Here is a 21,716-nt window from a genome sequence, read left to right on the forward strand (position 1 = left end):
ATTTCATGTAATATGTTGATGGATGGGATATAGGACTGGGATGAGTGGAGTAGGACTGTTACCAAATAGCCTAGCAATGACCACTTCACCTCTTTTCCTCAACAACGTCTTTAATCATTTACCATGACAAGCTGCACCAGGATGTTGGAAATGGCTTCGAAAAATATACACTATGTGATCATGGTGAACACTTCTGCGGAAATTAGGAATACATTGAGTGATTAATGCACCTGCAGAGTCCAATACAGTTGACACAGATTTTGGTGCATTATCCAAACTGATAACTTGCAATACACAATTTATGTGTTCAGAAATTCCCAGGTAGATACCCGTAAATGCCCAGTGATTAACCCATGGCCACAGCCCATGTTTCCACCATGCCTTTTCTAGATCATCATCAGTATTCCTCCAGGAACTAGTACCTTTTCAATTTCATAAGCCATGAAAATGGTTGACCTGATCCATCTGCTAATAGTAGCAGTGGACAGTATTGCACTTTATTGCACAGAAAAATGCTACCAAGAAGAATTCCAAAGTCCTGATAACCTATGTGTGTTTCAAATACACCTGCACAGACCTATCTTTGCATATCTGGCAATAAAGACCTGGATCCAAGGAGCTATGCATAGTAGGTATCATCAAGTCTTGATTAATGCGGAAGTCTGACACAAACCTTTCTTGAAAGAATCTAAATTGTGTAGGGTTTGCTCTTAATGGACCAATACTTCTAGCTGAAGTAATCAGTAGTATAACTATAGAATTACATGCTTCATTTTCATAGTTGATTCACACATGTTTTTGAAGAGGGCACCCTAGAAGGCTTTTATGACTGAAAGGTTACGGTGCTGCTGCTGAACATTTACCTGGGACAAATAGAAGGGGTAGAAATTGACAAATCCTCGAATAGAGCACACCTCGTAATTATGTCACCCAGAAAATTGGAGCCATACCTTAAGTGGTGCATAGGTCCATCCCAATGTTCATTCTTGGTCCAGCTACTGTTTAATTTCCCCCCTCTGAATTTCATAATTCTGAAATGGAACGGGATAGAAATCGAGTCTCAAACCTGCCCTTTTTTGCCTAACGGATATCAAAACATTGGGTAACTTTTTATTTGTTTGTAGTTCATACACTGCAAATCGCAGAATACTAATCTTGACTCCAGTTTTCAAATAGTGAGGGTTTTATCAGTTTAGGCCGGCATTGTTACACTCTTTATTGCTGCAAGATGAATATACACTTAATTTAGTTATGCAACAGGCATTGAAACTTAGGAAGCTGCACATCTGTGACTTTAAGAAGAATAACCCCACTTCATAAATATGACTTCTTAAGCTGAACTTGTAGCCCATGAACTCTTATTGTTAAGGATGTTTATTTACTGCTTACAAATGTTGGCTTCGCAAGGTGTATATCGAGCGAAGTTTTGTTAATGTCACAGTTGTAAGGGTATTTACTTGATTTGTACGTGTTTTATGATGGTTTTTATAATCGAAGAAAAACCTTCTGACTGGCCAGAGGCAAATCCTATGTCAGGAGAAATGAGCTATTTCAAATGTTATCAAAATATGGTTGGCATAACCTTTAATCTCCTAAGGACCAGACCAGGTTTCCTTAGAAGCCCAGATAGCTGCCAAATGACAGGTCAAGAATGGGACAGTAGTCCTTTTACAAAACCCTAGTTGAGCACTGCCTGGATTCTATACTGACCACATGAGAGGTGGCATGTTTTGGCACCTATGAGGTTTAAGGATAGAGATTATTTGAGAACACTGAACTGTCTGTGCCACTATTCCTCATAAAGCATCATTCATCAAACATGTGCATTCTATCACGCAGCTATTAGTTAGAGCTTCTTTAGGGATAGTAGAGGGGGATGGGGAGAGGCCATCCGAGTAGAGAAGTCTGTACACATTAGGACATGGTTGTCTGTTAGTTTTGCCTCAAATACCATATTCTCTCCAGTTTGAAGACCTTTGTCAATAGCCTGGAGGCCAAGGACCATTAGCTGTGAGGTGGGACAGTTGTGCTGCTCCTCACAAATCTGGCATCTGTAGCCAATATTAAACAAGGAGGCAGGGTTGGTTGTACTCATTTAGGAAATCTATTTTCAAGCAGCATTTCTATCCCTGAACTGCATGAGGCATTAGAAGCACTACCGTTGAGGGATGACTAATTACTTTGATCTCCTTTGCTTTCGCAGATGGATCACCAGAGGTTTCATGTGAAATCTTGTAAAACTAGCAACAAATACACATACTACCGTATACTCCTACCATATTGACTATGTTTATGCAGAAGGCACTTACTGTGGGTTAGCTGAAGAATTGCTGCTCTTATCTGAAGTAGAACCCCCTACCCCTGCTTAAGTAAGGCCTGATGAATTTCACTCTTTCTGGGAGTGTCAGCAAATAAGATAATGCTCTGGAGACTGCACACAGGCTTTGTCTGCCCCTTTACTGTGTTGTAATGATAGTGCAAGGATCATCCATCTATCGGGGTATCCATGGTGAATTACAGATTTACTGTCTGATCTTCCAACCAAGGGACTTGGGAAAGAGGCTGTGGACAGAATTCAGTGTAGGCCAAGTACTCAAAACTAGAATGCCTCCTCCAATGGTGATGTGAAGGAACCTCTGATGGACAGGTAGAATCATACAATGAAAGTATGCATCTACCATCTCTACATTCATGACTGCAACACCTTCATTCAGTATGTCTCAATTTATGTTTATTCTCCTGCAAATGTATTTCAGGGTAAAAAGCTGCTGATGGTTGCAGTACGAGAAAATTAATTGAGAAGATACACATGTTCTGCCCTGATTGAGGTTCTGGTATTCATACCCATTCAGATTCAGTGATTGTTGATCAAATAGAAGGGCTTCTGTCTAGTTCAGATCAATCATAAATGGAGCTATGATCAGACAAGACTCTTCTGGGGTAATCAGATCCCCTAGAGAGTTGCCACCCCATAATCTGATCAGATTTGTTGAAGACGATCCCCTATTGGGACGTCCTGGCATAATATAGTTCTGGGGGGCAATGGTCATGATCCAGAGTGCTGTATAGATGTTGAAGAGACATATTATCCTCTGCCACTTGTGCTGAGTATGACAAAATGACTACTGCTCGACAGGAGGAATGAATAACAGACAAAAGACTGGAAACATGCTGGCAGTCACAGCCGACCCACGCATAAGCCCCACACTCATGGCCCTTGATTGCCCGGGCCAAGATCCCTTCAGCTGCACAAGCAGACACACAGAATGCGGAAACGGACCTCCCCATACCGCCATCTACTGAGCTCTTCCAGTAGGCTCCTATCGTTACCACGGAGCGCAAGCTCTGCTTCAAGATGGTTGCCATCATTGTGCATCTTCTAAGTCCTCTGCATCAAGAGGAACATCAACAGAATGCTCCAATATGAACATAGCAGTGTTGCCTGAAAGCACCAATTGGCCAATCCAGGAAGTATACTAAAAATCATAAACCAGCCGTCAGGTGCAGCCTGCCCACCCGGGAGGCCCACACTCAAGGCCCTTGCCTGTCCTGGCCAGGATCCCTGCAGCCTCACATGCAGAACCAAAGAACCACAGACCTCGCCGCACTGCCACCCACTGAGCCCTGACAGCAGTCTCCCATTGTTGTCATGGAGCACAAGCTCTGCTTTAAGGTGGCCATCACCATCGTGCCTCTTTCACGCCCTCTGCATCAAGAAGAACATAAACAGAATGCTTCTATCACAAACGAAGTAGCTTTGCATTGAGGCAACCGTTGGCCAATCCAGGAAGCATACAAAAGACCGGAAACAGGCCTGCAGGCACAGCCAGTTCACCCAGGAGGCCCTCACTAAAGGCCCTTGACTGTCTGTGCCAGGTTCCCTGCAGCCACAGAAGCTGACCCACAGAACCAGGACACGGACCTCACCACATTGTCATCCACTGTGCCCTGTCAGCAGGCTCCCATCGTTGCCATGGAGCGTGACATCCGCTTCAAGATGGCCTCCGCAATCTTGCCCCTTCCAAGTCCTCTCCATCAAGAGCCACATCAACAGAATGCTCCTATCACAAACAAAGCAGCATTGCCTGGAGCACCCCTTGCCCAATCCAAGAAGCATACAAAAGACTGGTAATCATCTGGCAGACAAAGCCAGCCAACCCAGAGAGCCCACACTCAAGGCCCTTGGCTGTCTGGCCATGTCATGGCACGGAAGGGCACCCTGCACTATGCACCCCCCGTCCATGTTCATGTGTGACAGCCTGCCCTTCACTTCATGACACTAACCCATCTACCTACCATGGCGCCCCAACCCAAAGCTGTGTCGCTGCAAGGACAGACGCAAGAAGAACATATCCTGACTACCTGCAGTCAGTTGTTGACCACCTCTGCATCCTGTGAGGCCACGGAGCACAAGCTTCAGACAAATAAGTGTGCTTCCTGTCCTAATCACCTCCTAACCACACAGCATAGCTCGCAGTGAGGGGTCAGAAATGAGAGGTGGGAACAAAGTTGTAGTTTTCTCAACATTTGCCATATTTATTTAAATTAAATGGGGATGGGATAAACACCTGTCTGTCCCTATTCTAACGAGAATGTTCCTTCCTAGAAAACTAAAACTAAAGAAAAGTGACCTTGTGTCCAAATGTATCTGGCCCTCACACTAACATATACAACCAAAGTGAAAAGGGTAAATATATCTGTTTCAGTTCAACCAAAATGAGTACAAGTTCAACCGTATAACTCCCACAATGCAATCCTTGTGACCAGTGTTTAATTCCCTTCCCCTAAATAAATTCAGGAATACTTTTGAGAGAGTTCTGTTTCAACAGTGCTCTATTCAGTTCATTGAAACAAGTCTTTTCAGACAACACGTCTTTCAAATTGGTGAAATGAATGTCTCTTTCACAAAACACTTTGTCCAAAACTAAAGCAACTGTTTTTTCAACAAAGTATTCTTCCCAAGATGTAAAATTATTATTTAAACAGATGTAACAACCATCATTTCCGTAGAATAATATTGTCAGAACTTGTTGCACCATAGTTTGTCAGGATGATAAAGTAAACATTTTCTTTCCACAACACTCTTATCAAGTTTCCTTGTTTAAAACAACTATTCTTTTCCTGGTTTATTCACCTGCCAGGATTAACTTCTACTTCACACAGCGTATTCCTTTCCTGATCTACTCGCCTCCCAGGATTGGTTTCATCTTCACACAACTATCTATGTTTTCTCTACTTGTGGCAATGTTTGTTCCAAGTTTCTCCACCAATATCTCACATGAGGAGAATTGCACAAAATGTGCCTGTTTATTTGCTTATGGCATGTGATGTCTCAAGGGAGGAGAATCTTACCCTCTTTGCCCTGGTGTTTCTTCTTTATAGACTCTTAGCTGGTGGCAATGAGCATTACAGGTTTCCTGAAGCTGATATCCCATGTGAGCAGAAATGTACCCTTTTTGTTCTTCTTTACTACTTGTTTGGTATTCAAGACTGTCTTTTGATTGCAAGTGATCTTTTCAGAGCACCCCGGGGTTGCCTCTCTCTCAAGGCCACCTTAATGACTTCTTTTGGCATCTCTTTGTCTTCTCTCAGTGGTGTGGTGCATGATTAATGGTGCATTATTAACACAGGTGGGACCTTGGTAAAGTGTCAGACCCTCTTTGGTCTGACAACACCATTGACGACTCTCCTGCAGCTGCCGTCGTCTGCGTGGTGCCAAGCTCCGGCACATCTTCTAATACTTTAGCACACCGGAGCGATTCCTTGCAGATCAGAAGCATCTCTTCCATTCAGCTGGGCTTCTTTCCCACTTCTGCCATCCTCCACATTTCTGCTTCCTGCTTTACATATTCTGCAGCACCAGAGGACGAAGCCTGCAGTGTCAGCTTCGGCTTTCGCTTCTGCGCCGGCTTCAGCATCTGCTGCTTCTCCTGCCAGTTCTGCTGTTTCTCTTGCTGCTTTCAATGCTACTTCCATCACCAGTAGGTGATTTCCACATTTAAATGTCCCACCTGTGTGATTGGAATTGGAACAACTAAACCACATGGTCTTCTTGGCAGCACTAATGATCATCATTAACTCCTTGCTCCTCTTCTTCGTCTCCGTACCATAGGCATTATGGGTCTTGAAGTCCACCTTCGTTTTAGACTTTCCACTGCTATTTTCTTTCAACTGTTTGTTGAATTGAAGGTTATCAGAAGCAAGAAATTATATGTGGATGTATATGCAGTGATATTGGGATTAGGACTTTTACCCAAGCAGACAAAACCATTAAAACATAATCTTTTTAGGTGTTTTCTCAAACACTGTTCTTTGGGGGGTGTTAACCTGTGAGGGATTTACGCAATGAGTGACTAGAATTGTGACACACAAATATAACCAGAAGTGTCGCCAGTATTTCCAGCCAGGGTGGGCCTGCATATCATACATATGGGCCAGGGATATGGTCCATGAAACTAATGGCGGCTATACTATTTTGTACTATTTCTGTCTTTTCTTCTGCTCCCACAGACCATGGGAAAGCTTGTACTATTCTAGGCCATTGTCAACCTTTAACTAGTGAAATGACACAATTCAATGAAATGCCTACTTCTGTTGCTCTAGAAAATGAACTGATGTGAGCCCAAGAAAATAATCTCCTCTGAATCTTATGACTGTACTTTCAAGACACCTATCAACAGAAACTGTGATAGTGTAGTCATCGGCAAGGGAAAGCAGTTTGTTGTGCGTTATACACTAATAAAAGCAGTACAAAATAATTCAAACAATAACAATATAATGAATAAAACTGATTACCGAGGAGAGGAAAGCAGAAAAGGTTAAAACCATAAAATGGAAAGGATAGGTGTATAACCGATAGCACGATGCAAAGAATCTAATGATTAAGGCCAATTAGTGAAACCAAGTGGGACAAGGATTGCAGACTGGAGTGCGTAAGAAACGTCAACTGAAAAAGAGTTTGTGAATGTAGTGTGTGAGCTGGGATATAGATTGAGATAAGAGAAGAACCCTAAGGTGGAGCCAGACCAGGTATGGATCTAAAGAGAGACAGCCACTCCACAGGAAGCTGTCCTGGGAACGTGAATCAAAGGACACCCCCCTCACAATAGGAGTAGCCCCACACCACAGTGCTGTATATCTAAAGGCCTTTGATTCTATTGATAAGGGAAGGGGTGGGCTAGCATAGAGAGAAGGAGCTCTTTGCAGCTGGAGGAAGGTTGCACCATCTTGTTTCTCTCTGCCTCTAATTTTCCTTGCAGTCCTCCCCACTTCCTGTAGCACAAAGCACTTTGGGTCTGATATCAGAGGGCAAAGTCCACTTGTACCAAAAACAGGGATCGGACCCCTAAAGAAGATAAGCTTTGGTCCAATCACCTGTGGACGGCAAACTTTAAAATAGGATTCTTGCACTTCGTGCTTTATTCACTTTTGGACACACACTTAAGGAAGAATTAATTCAACATCTTGGTAGAGTTTATCTTTCCAAAGTTCCCTGCTAGTGAGGTAAGGACTGAGTGTCCATGGCAGAGGGAAGCTCTGTCCCCTAACCATTCCAAAGGACCAGTGGGGGTGATATGCTGTTGGGAAAAGTTGTGCTCTCTTGCATCCACAATAGTACCCTGGACCTCAATGTGTTAAAGGAACACTGCAGTTGTATCACAGCCTCATATGTGTTTGGGACCCGAGAACAAAGACCAATCTGCTACTTTAATTCCTGGGTTGGAAAACACAACACCCTGAGAGCAAAGAGAGACAGATTCTCTATTTTCATCACCTTGAACAGGTCATACTGCTTTCGAACTGGGTTCACAGCATTTTGAACCACAGGACACACTGGTGCTGCCATTGGCACTTAGCCAACTCTTCAAAACTAGCGTGCGTGCATCTCGAACCAGCTCAATGGAGCATTGTAGTTGCATGATCCATTACCTGCTTAGCTCAATTTAACTTCTCGCCAGACTTCGACTCAAATCACTGCAGTGTAACTCCCAGACTCAGCAACTTGACCCGACTCAACCTCAAACTGCTTCTGCATTGACCAGTACACTGGAGCATCAGGATCACTGTTTCCCACTCTCACTGCCTTCAACTCAAACCACGGGAGTGTCACTCGCCAACCCTACACAGAGGTTACCACACCTCTTGAACTGGCTGAACTCTGAACCAATCCTGGTGAGCGCTCCAACCAGCCTCGCTCTAATGCAGTGTTCAAACCACTCTGAGACACCACATTCAAACCAGCTCAACACCAGCTCGCTGCTTGGATCAACAGGACTATGCCAATTGAACTTGGCTCGAAAACTAGCACAACAGCTTAAAGCCTTGTTTAGCACTATCGGAGCAACACAAATCACAGCAAGATAGTATTGCCTGCTAACTGCCCCCTTGGTCCGTGTTTGGACCATAGAGACATGTCAGGTCAATTTGATTCATTTTGCACCCAGGAACATATCCTTTTACAGCACATTCTGGCTTTTAATTGCCTTCAACTCAGATTCATTGCTAAGAGTGCTGCATCCTGCTATCTTTGCTGAATCTGTATTCTTACCTGAGGGTTGGGTTTTTCGCAGTGTTTACAATTTAGTTATTATTGCATCTGAGACGTGCTGGCAATTGCAGTCTCGATGCTGAATACTCTGTGGCCAGGCTACTTTCTTGGATGTGTCTTTCTTTGATGCGAGTGGAACAGAAGCCACTCCCACACCCTCAACGGACTATTTATCAATGATGGGTGCGTGCGTTGCGTGCATGCATGAGACATGCTGGCAAGTGCAGTCTCGTAGTCTGCTGTTGCTGCCGCTGCACCTATTGGGGTAAGAATTTTGCTTGTCCGCTACCATTATGTAAAAGACTTCTGTGGTGCACCATAGTTATATATTCAAATATGTCAGGCCAAAATAAAAGCCTATCAATGGTGAAGTAAGTCTCGACGATCTGGGAAACAGGGCAGGATGACGCAAGGAAACTTGGAAGACAGTAGTGATAACAATATGGAGCGGGAAAGCCTTGATACTGCTCTTAACATGGCATCAGAGCAGGAGAAAATTACCAAATATGTCCAGCTGAACAAACAGCACATGTGTGGAAATATGGAGGCAGGGGGTTTGGTAACTTTCCTCCCAAACGAACAACACATCATTACCTCTGATTGACAACTCATTGTTGAACTTGTGTCATAATCTACCACTGGAAACATTAGGCTATCTCTTTCCGAGCTCTCCCATATTGTGCTCTAATAGACAAGATAAAATCATTGGTTTCAATGTATCCAAGTCACTCGACTTGTTTGAAATTGCAGATGGCCTGTATGACACCCAAAATTAGTCCTTCATATCGAGCTGCCTGGAACACATTGAGTCCAGGAATGAGGCGGACTCAATGTCAACCATACTCATAGCGCTATGTACACTCTGCCCCAACATTTCCATGGAGCAGAAGGAGCTTGGTGGTGTCATAGGCAATTTCATGGATATAGTGATTGCAAATAGCACACTTGAGACCGCCTATTCCAACTATATGAACGACTTCATCCTCACTACAAATAACGATGACCAGCAGATGTTTGAAGGGGTTATGACAGTATTAAACACCACTGGCTTTGATAACCGGCATATGGGGGGAGGTAATATTAATTAATCAATTCCTAAGCAGATGCTAGAGGAAGTGGAGACAATTCAAGAACAGCATGATGGACAGTGTCTACCTGTTACGATGTGTAGCGTAAGTGCTCACGCAGAAAATACAATTTACGACAAATAACAACAATGACAAGACCGCAAAACGGCAATCCTGTGAACCACTCAAACTGCCTGCCCACAGAAATAACTCTGAAGCCCTGGAATCTGCTCTGTCTTCTAATGTATCATGTGTTTCATCTAATGATCATAATTAAATAAATAAACACAGGCCTGCTGAATAACAGAAAGAAAAAACAAAGGCAAAACAAATCTAAAAGCAATAAAGGTACGTTGCACACCTGGTTCGAAAAGCAAGCTGGGCCCTGTAATACGGATTACTCGTTAGTTTCTGCTAATGGCATATCAACACACCAGCTGCATGTGAGTGGTAATGCAGAACTTGATCCTCAATGCATGGAGCCTGGATTGGAAGGAAGAGATATATAAAAGAAGAACATAGACAAAGCAAAGCTACCACAGCAATTCACAGTTAGATGGAGTGAGATTGTTACAACTGCACCAAAGTCACTTGCAGGCAGACCTTCTCAAACTATTAAAATTACTGATTTATTTGCCACCATCAACAGCTCTTAAATAAATAGAGGGAAGGTTCTGTAATTGCTTCATTGCATACCCAAATTGCATAGTATCAGCACAAGGGAAATTGAGTTGGTAGAATTATCTCCTACCTACAGTGATAGTAATTGGACTCTAGTGCATCTCATCTCCCCAGTAATTCCTGAATATTTACAACCACATTATGGAAATTTCCTTAAAATGGGATTTGATTTTACTGATATACATGAGGATGCAAGAAACGTTTATACACCGACGATCAACTTAAAAAAGGCCTGTGCAATCTAAAAATAACCAAGAATAGCAATGGAAGAGTTAATATTCCTGGCATGACTCTGACCTAGCTACACTTAAACGTAAGTGTAGGGCGGCTGAGACGAAATGGAGGACTTCCTGTTCATCCTCTGAAAAACTTGCTTGTCGCCTGCAACAAAGGCAATACCGACTCTCTGTCCTCACCAAGAAGAGAGTCCACATTCAAGCTTGTGTCTAACAACTTGGCCGAACTCTTTAAAATCTGCAAGGAGCTGGCCAACCCTGCTGCAGTCTCTACCCACCCTGTTGCCTCCCAGGCTCTTTGCAATGCCCTTGCCTCTCACTTCATTTAAAAAACCCAGGACATCCTGTCCACCCTCTCCACCCACACACCTCCTCTCCCCTTTCCATCTGTGCTTACTGACCCTCCTTTAGCCACCCCCCCACCATCCTTCTCGTCCTTTCCTCTTTTCTCCCCTGACGAGGTCGCTAGACAAGTGCGATCTATGAAGGCTTCGTCAAAACAGGTTCATCCCTGTTCCTCTAAAACCATCAAGAACCACATTGACACCCTCGCTCCGGCCCTTGCTGATTTTTGCATCCACTCTTTTGCCTCAGGATCCTTCCCCTCACCTCTGAAGCACTCCTTTGTTCATACTCTTCTCAAGAAACCCACAGCTGATCCTTCTTGTCTAGCTAACTATCGCCCAATTTCCATTACTCCCTTTCTGGGCAAACTCCTGGAAAAGTTGGCCATCTCTCAGCTTAACCTTAATTCCAATTCAATTGGCTGTCTCCATGACCACAAGTATGGCTTCAGAGCTGCCAGAAGCATGGAAACTGCTCTCCTGAACATCCGTGAAGATCTGCTCTCCGACCTTGACTCTAACATTCCCTCTGTCCTCATCCTCCTTGATCTCGCTTCTGCCTTCGACACGGTCAACCATACCATCCTGCTCAACCGTCTCCGTGAAAACCTGGGTATCACTGATCAGGCTCTGGCCTGGCTAACCTCTTTCCTCTCAGATTGACCCTCCCAGGTCCGACTTGGGTCCTTCCTTTCATCTATCTTCCTCTCTACTTGTGGTGTTCCCCAGGGGTCTAACCTCTCGCCCTGGCATTTCAACCAATACCTAGCAACTCTCGCCCACTGCATTGCCACTTTCAGCTCAAATTTCCATTGCTACACTGAGGACACTCAACTCACTTTCAGGCTGCCCTCTGCCACCTACTCTCCCTCTCTCATCTCTGATTGCCTAACTGCTATTCAAGATTGGTGTGCCGCCAATGATCTTTGTCTGAATGCCAGCAAGACAGAGATCCTCCTCATCGGCACACCTTCACCATCCTTTCCCCTCACTCTTTGGCCAGCCTCCCTTGGCCCTCCTTCTACCCCCACCTGCAAGGCTAAGAACCTCGGGGTCATCTTTGACTCCACCCTTTCCTTCTCCTCCCACATGTCTGAGGTCTCTAAAAAGTCAAATTTCCTACTGCACCTCCTCAGAGGTACTCTGCCTTTCCCCTCCTTACCCCAGAAGCTCATGGTATCCCAAGCTCTTGTTCTCTCTAGGTTGGACTATTGTAACAGCCTCTTTCTAAATCTTCCTGCCTCTACTCTCTGCCCTCTGCAACTAATCCAGAACAGGACTGTGAGACTTGTCCTTGGCTTCAAGCCCTGGTAATGCATCTCTCCAGCCCTGGAATCTCTCCATTGGCTCCCAGTGAATTCAAGGATTCAATTCAAACCACTCTGCATTGTTCACAAGGCTTTCTGGGGCCTAAGTCCAAAATACCTTCAGCTATCCCTCCGCAAATACCTCCCCTCTTGAGCTCTTCCCTCCTCTACCTCCAACTCCCCCAGGGTCAGTCGTTTTTCAAAGAAACAAGCTGGGGGTAGATCTCTGTCTTCGGCTGGGGCCTCCCTGTGGAACAGCCTCCCTGCCACGCTAAAACTTGAGGAGAACCATCTCCGGTTCCGGAAGCACCTCAAGACCTTCCTCTTTTCTTCTGCCTTTGCTCCCCCTCTCCCTTGCTGATCTGTTCTCTCTTGGCACCGTGCACCTGGCCACCATCTGTCCTCCGGGCCCAGGCTCACCATGCCACCCTCCCGCACTGCCTCTGGGCCACCCCTTGCACTGGGGTCTGTATCTGTACCCATACAGCCCACCCTTTTCTTCCTGCAATTATCAGACCTACCCTGTCTGCTGCCTTAAACCTAGCACTTGCAAATTGCTGGCTGCACTACCACTGTTTGTTGCCTTTATTATTTATTTATTGTTATTTATCTGTTTCTCCTCTGCTTCACACTTTCCACTTCTCCCCCTTCCATGCACTTTTCCCCTCTCCCTCTCCCATGCACTTGCGCATTCTCAATGTCACTGGGCCTAGTAAGATCGCTCTTTTGTTCTCCCCTGTTCCCCTCCCTTGCCTTGTCGCGCTCTGAAAAACTTGTGTACGAGCGCAATAGAAATAAAATATCAATATCAATATCAATATCAATAAAGAGTTAAACCCAAAGACTAAGAGAGGTGCATTGGGCAAACAGCAGGAGGACTGGTCTTGGCTGTCTGATGGGGAAAGAAATACTGACCTCAATCTAAATACAAAGTTGTGATTTCCTGGAACACCAGAGGATTTCAATCCTTTATAAGTAATCCAAAAGGAATTAGCTACCATGGATTTAGTGACATTGTTTTGCTCCAATAAACGTTGTTATGCAATGGATTTATAATGGATGGCTACAGAATAATATGTAGACATGCCCAAAGATCTACTATTGGTAGACCTAAGGGTGGACTATGTATTGGGGTCAAAACCAGTTTGAATATATTGGAGTTTGCTCCTCATCTCGCTCATGCTAATGTGTTACGCCTTGCAATCATGGGTTCTAAGTCCAATAATATGCCAACTATACTTATCATTAACATTTATAAGGAGAAACTAGACCAAATATGAGACATAGTGAAAAGATAATTAATGCGTGGAAGTGCATCGTACCAGGTGAATTTAATGCTTACTTTGACATGGCTAAATGGTCTCTTTCTGGTGGTGAAAGAAGTGAATATGCCCCACCTCAGGAAATCATTCCATGGTTGGGGGCCAGTAGAGGCGTAAAGTATTACTGTTGTTCCCTTGTAATACACCCACAGACTGATAAGGGCATTAGATGGCTGACATTTTTGGGGGAGCAATGACTTGATTATCTTGATTCCTGTGGTTTAGATGGTCTCTCCTCATGCTACAGGGGGACTAATGTCAAGGTGTACACAAGGAATGACTACATATTCGTGTCAGTGAGAATTAACACATATATCACGCATTATATAATTTTTGATAGTGGCATTAGTGACCACTCTATATTAAAGATTACGCTGGGTATGATTGATAGTGTAATTCGCACTCATATACCAGGCGATACTACAGTGAACATATATGGTTATAGCGTAATTTGGAGCGAGGTGAATGTTGTGAAATATTATGAAAAGTCGTGGGGTAATTACATCTTATTGGTTGGATGGAAAAATGTGGATACACAAACGATCTTCTCGGAATTCGAACACATCTTGCCATCAAGCCACCTAGCTAAGAATACAATTCCTATTAATAGGAGAGTGAAATATTGCCTATATGAAGCAAAGATTTAAAGTTTAAAATAAAAGGTAAAATGGAGCATTCCCTGACACTAATAATGAAACATGCTAAGATTGTGAATGCAAGAACCCAATATAAAAACTTCATCACAACTCACAGATACTACATAAGAAATGTATCTTGGCATTGATGTTTAATGCCTTGCATACCAATGATAACAAGAACGTTTGGTACCTGTAACACAAGCACGTGTCTGGAAAGGGTCAGCAAGAAATCAATGCAATACCAGAAGAGGCTTGGGTAAAGCATATCAGTAGACTATATCATGATATGATATGGCATTTATAACGCGCCTATACAAAAGTGTTTCAAGGAGCGAAGAGGGAAGGGAGGGTGAACAGAGGGAAGACAGAGACAACGATCCTACTATGCCAGGTGTCATTCAGATCGTGCAAGTGCATGGGAAGGGGAAAAGTGCAGGGGGCAGTGCAGTACGTGGGCTAAATGGAATAAATAAACAATAAGTAAAAGTACGGCCATCTGGTGGCAAGTGCAAGGGTAAGTGCAGATATCAGGTGACAAGTCCTGGTAAGCGGACAATAAGAATACGGGAAACGGTCCCCAGTGTGGGGTTTGCCAGGGGGGCAGTGCAGGTGTGCGACTGGCAGGGGAGGGGACCTGGCCCCGATATCAGAGGGTGGCCAGGTAACCAGTGCAGTTTCAGTCAGGCAATTCAGCAGGGGAGACGAGTGAAAGCAGAAGCAAAGAGGAAGGTTTTGAGGTGCCGCCAGAACCAGAGATGGAGGTTTCATGAAGGCAGGGAAGCTGTTCCAGAGGGAGGCCCCCGCAGAAGAAAGAGATCTACCACCAACTCGTTGCTTGGAGAAGCGACTGACTCTGATAGAGTTGGGGGCGGATGAGTGAAGAGCTCGAGAAGGAAGATATTTTGGAAGAGAGAGTTCAAGGTATTGAGGCCCCAGAAGGCCTTGTGGACAATGCAGAGGGTTTTGAACTTAATCCTAGCAGCCACTGGGAGCCAGTGAAGATATTTCGGTCCTGGAGAGATACAATCCCTGGGCTTGAGGCCAAGGACAAGTATCACAGTCCTTTTCTGGATGAGTTGCAGAGGGTGGAGAGTAGAAGCAGGCAGATTTAGAAAGAGGTGGTTGCAGTAGTTCAGCCTAGAGAGAACCAGAGCTCTGGAGACAGTGAGCTTCTGGGGGAAGGAGAGGAAAAGAAGAATACCTCTCAGGAGGTGCAGCTGGTAGTGTGACTTCTTAGAGATGTCAGAGATGTGAGGAGAGAAGGAGAGTGTGGAGTCAAAGATGACCCCAAGAGTTTTTAGCCTTGCATGTGGGAGCAGGAAGAGGGCCAAGAGAGGCTGGTCAGAGAGTGACAGGAAAGGAGGGAACAGGTGTGCCGATGAGGAGAATCTCGGTCTTACTGATATTGAAGCAGAGATCATTGGCAACACACCACTCCTCGATGGCGGACAGGCTGTCAGAGATGAGAGAAGGAGAAGAGGAGGCGGGAAGGGAGCCTGAAAATGAGCTGAGTGTCATCCTCATAGCACTGGAAGTTTGGGCAGAGGCAATGCGGTGGGCAAGCAGTGCCAGGTATTGGGGAACATGACTTTTAGAGACAAAGATAGAGTAGAGGAAGGACCCAAGTTGGACCTCGGAGGGTCGATCAGAGAGGAAGGAGGTCAGTCACACCAGGGCCTGACCAGTGATACCCAGGTTATCACAGAGACGATTGAGCAGGATGGCATGGTTGACCGTGACAAAGACAGAAGATATATAGAGTAAGATGAGGATACAGGGGGTGTTGGAATCAGGGTTGGACAGCAGGTCTTCACAGATGTTCAGGAGAGCAGTTTCCATGCTTCTGGCAACTCTGAAGCCAGACTGATGGTCATGGAGACAACCAACAGATTCCATGTAAAGATTGAGCTGGGAGATGGCCAGCTTTTCCAGGAGTTTGTCCAGGAAAGGGCTGATGCACATAGGGCGAGATAGGGCGATAGTTAGCCGGGCTGGACGGGTCGGCAGAGTGTTTTTAAGAAGAGGGTGCACAAGAGAGTGCTTCAGGTGGGATGGGAAAAATCCAGTGGCGAAGGAGTAGTTGCAGAAGTTGTCCAGAACAGGAGTCAGGGAGTCAATGTGGTCCTTGATGGTTTTGGAGGAACAGGGATGAACCTGTTTTGACAAGACTTTCATAGATCGGACTTGTCTAGAAACCTTGTCTGGGGTGAACAGGGGAATGGCAGAGAAGGAGGGAGGACAGGTGGCCAAAGAGGGGCCAGAGGAAGAGCAGAGAGTAGAGGGAGGAGGAGAGGAAGAGAGAGAGGACAGGATGTCCTGAGTTTTAGAGATGTAAAGAGAAGCTAGAGCCATGCAGAGCACCTGGGAAGGGACAGAAGTGTTAGAGACGAGTCCGGCCGAGTTGTTAGATGTCGCAGAGATGCAGGCTTGGATGTGGTCTCTCTTCTTGGTGAGTACAGAGAGCCGGTTTTGCCTTTGGAGCTGGCGGTTTGCCAGTTTCTCAGAGGATAAACGAGAAGCACGCCATTTCCTCTCAGCCACCCTGCACTTGTCTTTGAGGGGGACGACGTCTGAGTCATACCAGGAGTTGCACCTGGGTTTGGGCTTCAAGCGGATCCTTATGACAGGGGAAAGAACATCAAGAGCTTTAGATATAGCAGAGTGCAGCATGGAAAGGGCTGTTTCAGGATGTAAGTCAGCCAAAGTGGCAGGGGGTGAAAAAGTGGCAGCAAAAGCCTCAACTGGCGTGTGCTTCATGGGTCAGATGACAGAGAAGGTGGGTGGCAGTGCTGGAGTTGGCTTGGCCTGAGGGGTAGAGAGGGTAACCTGAGAGGAAAGGAGAAAGTGATCACTCCAGGAGAGAGGAGTGGTGAGAGGGATTGAAAGGGAAAGGTCCAAAGGGATCAGAACATCCAGAGTGTGCCCTGCAGAGTGAGTCGGACCAGAGGGGAGAATAGAGAGTGAGAGAGAGAGTCACAGAGGTCACAAAAGAGTCCAGAGGAAGGACAGGAAGTATCCAGGTGGATTTTGAAGTCTCCAAGAAGGAGGAGTTGATTGGTCAGACCAGGAGGGAAGAGGAGAGGTCCGCCCACTCAGTGAGGAAGGAGGAGATCTGACAAGGTAGCCGATAGATAGATTGAAAGGGGAAGGTCAGACGAGATCAGAACATCCTCTTGAGAATAAATCTGATGCTGAATAGGATATAACTGGCTTTAATGTTGATATCAATATGGACGTTGCGGACATATTGATGATCACTATACTCTTGAAATCTTCAAGAGCTCCAGGCCCAGACCGTTTGGAAAATGTTCTTATAAAAAAGGCCCCTCAAAATTGGGCGGATTTGTTACATAGGATCTATCAAAATATTATTGCTAACCGTTATGTACCTATTAGCTGGAAGAAATCTATTCTCATTCCAGTGTACAGGAAATGGCCAAGAGCAGACCCTAGCAATTATCGATAATTTGCTCTGATTGACAGCATATGTAATATATTCTGCAACCTATTACTGAAAAAACGGAATACATGGCCTATGGAAAACAATCTATTAAAGTGTCAACAAACTGGATTTCGTCATGGGATAGGAAACTTGCATAATACCTGGCCTCTTCGTAACCTAATTAACATAACACCTACTACCCCGGCTCAAAACTTTATCTGCGTTTTATTGTTTAAGCCAGGATATTTTATTGCATGATCAGGTATCAATTATGGTGTAAGATTAAAAAGAAGGGGATTGCCCATTTATTGATTTACTTTTTTAGGCACTGGTATTGATACACCTCACTTACAATAAGACTCAACCATCAGGGGACTCTTTCAAAAAGGATGTATACATATCATTGCCTCAAACAAGGCTGCGTATTGGTTCCTTTATAATCCATATGTAGCTGATATGCACAAGGCATTAATTCATAGCAATAGTTTTCCACCTTGCATAGGTTGTCAAAATAGCTTGTGGTTATCGTATACAGAAGACACCATTATACTGTACAGGACTCCAGTGGGCCTGCAGAGATACTTAATGCATACGCAAAGTTTATAACTTCAGAATCAATTTGACAAAAAAAAAAGAAATTGAAAGAATGTCAACCATTTTAAATGATAGCTAAATGGTAAAACGATTGAAGAGGTTGAGTCATATATATACCTTGTTGTCCCAGTGTTAGGGAGAATTCTCCAAATGTGCTAATTTCCCTTACCTTTTGAGACCCCGAGCAACTTTGCTGGATTTCTAGGATTTAATTTTTAACCTGGGAAAAGTGTGAGCTTTTTTCCCACTCTTCCATGTATTGTAAGTGATTTCAATCCAGCACTCCAACTAAGTCAATGCCTAGTATGGGATGCCCAATGGAAACCCTTATTTATATATTTTTATGTCAAATGTTCTTTTAATTCTGGATGATGTACCCTTATATAACACCCCTCTCTTCAAAATGACATTTAGATTTCGTTTCTAGGACGTACGGTTCAAAAGTTACAGAGGTTTTAGTGAAGGTCGATTTTTCTCAAAAAGATTCAAGATTTCTAATGAAATTGCACTTTGAATTACAAACAGGTTGGCTTACACTAACAATTATCACAGGATTAGATGGATGAGAAAGGCTTCAGAATGGACAAAAGAGATTCTACAATGCAGTCTGGATATGTTGGAATGGGTTGGATGGATTACTTTAAACTAAGAGATGACTATGGACAGTTCTATGCTAAATACTCACAACTCTGGTTTAAAATGGACCCGTCAAAGATCTGGTCAAAGGTTTGGACTGGACTTTGCTACGCCACCAGACAGGTCTCAGGCGCTTGGTTCTGCTCTCAGCACTCTGGTCTCTGCGTGGCATCTTGGACTGGATCTGACGGGTTCTGGGTTACAGCTCTGCTGGACTGATCTGGATCTTGGGTTCTAGCAAAGGTTGTTGGCCAGAAGCAGCAAACAGCTCAGCCAGGCTGTTGAATGGATTAGGCCCCGTGGAAGTTTAGGGGTTAAATCAGGTTGCTAGATTTTAAAGGCCTGCTGAAAAGGGTTCAGCTTTTTGGATTGGGCCTCTGCTTCAGGGTTCTGGAGTCTGGATCTAGGTTCTGGAGTCTGGATCTTCCTGAAGGGTGCTGCGCCAGTGGATCAGTTGATGAGTGAAAGTGTGTGTTCTCTGGGTCCTCAACAGTCCCTATTTATCCATTTTCCAAAGTGGGTGGGGAGGCTGATTGTCTATGCCCAATCCTCTAAGGATCTGATAGGTCAAAGAATTCCCCTTCTCCTGATTGGAGAAAGGAACAGTGTGTCATGATGTGTCATCGAGTGTCAGAGTGATGCTGCAATTTACAATCTCGGGAAGAACCTCCCCTTTGCTTTTACCCATAAAATCTATTTTTCCCAAAAAACATATTTTCAATATGCACAACTTGTTAATAATACATATACACATCACAGATTGCCTAATGTACATTTCTATCAAAATCTTATCTTCCTATGTGTTTTGGTTCATAAATGACAATTTTTTGCGCTTTTGGTTGGTTACACATTTTCAGATCTGTACAATTTTATCTACATACATGCACACACCATCTGGGCATATTCCTGTAATTTTTCATGCTCCTAACATAATCACAATAGACACAATATTAAAAATGTCATGGTTCAGTCTCAGAACATCGCACAGATTCCAGATTAGTTTTAAACTGTGAGCACATTTTTCATTTTAATAATCTCTAAATTTCATATTTTTGTCAGTTCGGCACAATATTTTATAATTCTTTTCCCAAAACATACAGCTACTTAAGTTTCCAATCCACATTTGCAGTCTCTCCCGCCTCCAAGCTTGGCTGAGTCAGAGAGTCACATGGCTTCTTCCTGCCAGGGCGGTTGATGTCAGTCACACCCGAACTAGCATTTTCTATTCAGTTCAAGGAATCCTTTGTCTGCACTCAGAGCAACATGCCAGAGTGCCCCTGTTAGTTCCTTTCACACCAGCCTGCCAGTTTCTTAGCAGAGAGCAGGGGGAAGGTTCCTTTGTTGGCTAAAAGGGTGTGGAATGTCTTTGAAGCTCAGTGTGGCAAACTTTAACTTCTGAAATTGTCTTGTCCTACAATATACATTATCTTTTTAACAAATACATCAACCAATTTCTTAATTCAAGCCTTTTTAAAATATAGTTTTGAATTGTATCCACCTCTTAGGCTTCTGATACCAAGTCTTTCTTTGGCATAGTTTGAGTTCAATGTACAACTTTAAACATGACAGCATTTAGAAATCGCCAGCTTCTGACAGAGGAGAGTAACGGTATTACACCAATTTTTGACAGATTTCTTTCCAGCAGCCATCTTCAAAAGTGGGGTTTGTTCTGATAACATATACTCCTGCTGACATTATATTTATGTGGATTCTTGAAGTAGTATGATTTCCAACGCCCAACAAGGAGGTTGGATCTTTCTGGGTGGTTTGTGAGCCATGATTTTTGCAAATTTGACAACCAAGAAAAATGGATTTCCAAACAGCTCTGTGTTTCTTTTCCAGTCATTTTCAAAAAAAAAGAAATTGAAAGAATGTCAACCATTTTAAATGATAGCTAAATGGTAAAACGATTGAAGAGGTTGAGTCATATATATACCTTGTTGTCCCAGTGTTAGGGAGAATTCTCCAAATGTGCTAATTTCCCTTACCTTTTGAGACCCCGAGCAACTTTGCTGGATTTCTAGGATTTAATTTTTAACCTGGGAAAAGTGTGAGCTTTTTTCCCACTCTTCCATGTATTGTAAGTGATTTCAATCCAGCACTCCAACTAAGTCAATGCCTAGTATGGGATGCCCAATGGAAACCCTTATTTATATATTTTTATGTCAAATGTTCTTTTAATTCTGGATGATGTACCCTTATATAACACCCCTCTCTTCAAAATGACATTTAGATTTCGTTTCTAGGACGTACGGTTCAAAAGTTACAGAGGTTTTAGTGAAGGTCGATTTTTCTCAAAAAGATTCAAGATTTCTAATGAAATTGCACTTTGAATTACAAACAGGTTGGCTTACACTAACAATTATCACAGGATTAGATGGATGAGAAAGGCTTCAGAATGGACAAAAGAGATTCTACAATGCAGTCTGGATATGTTGGAATGGGTTGGATGGATTACTTTAAACTAAGAGATGACTATGGACAGTTCTATGCTAAATACTCACAACTCTGGTTTAAAATGGACCCGTCAAAGATCTGGTCAAAGGTTTGGACTGGACTTTGCTACGCCACCAGACAGGTCTCAGGCGCTTGGTTCTGCTCTCAGCACTCTGGTCTCTGCGTGGCATCTTGGACTGGATCTGACGGGTTCTGGGTTACAGCTCTCCTGGACTGATCTGGATCTTGGGTTCTAGCAAAGGTTGTTGGCCAGAAGCAGCAAACAGCTCAGCCAGGCTGTTGAATGGATTAGGCCCCGTGGAAGTTTAGGGGTTAAATCAGGTTGCTAGATTTTAAAGGCCTGCTGAAAAGGGTTCAGCTTTTTGGATTGGGCCTCTGCTTCAGGGTTCTGGAGTCTGGATCTAGGTTCTGGAGTCTGGATCTTCCTGAAGGGTGCTGCGCCAG

This window comes from Ambystoma mexicanum, chromosome 2p, assembly GCF_040938575.1.
Source record: "Ambystoma mexicanum isolate Mex_15411 chromosome 2p, UKY_AmexF1_1, whole genome shotgun sequence".
NCBI lineage: Eukaryota > Metazoa > Chordata > Amphibia > Caudata > Ambystomatidae > Ambystoma > Ambystoma mexicanum.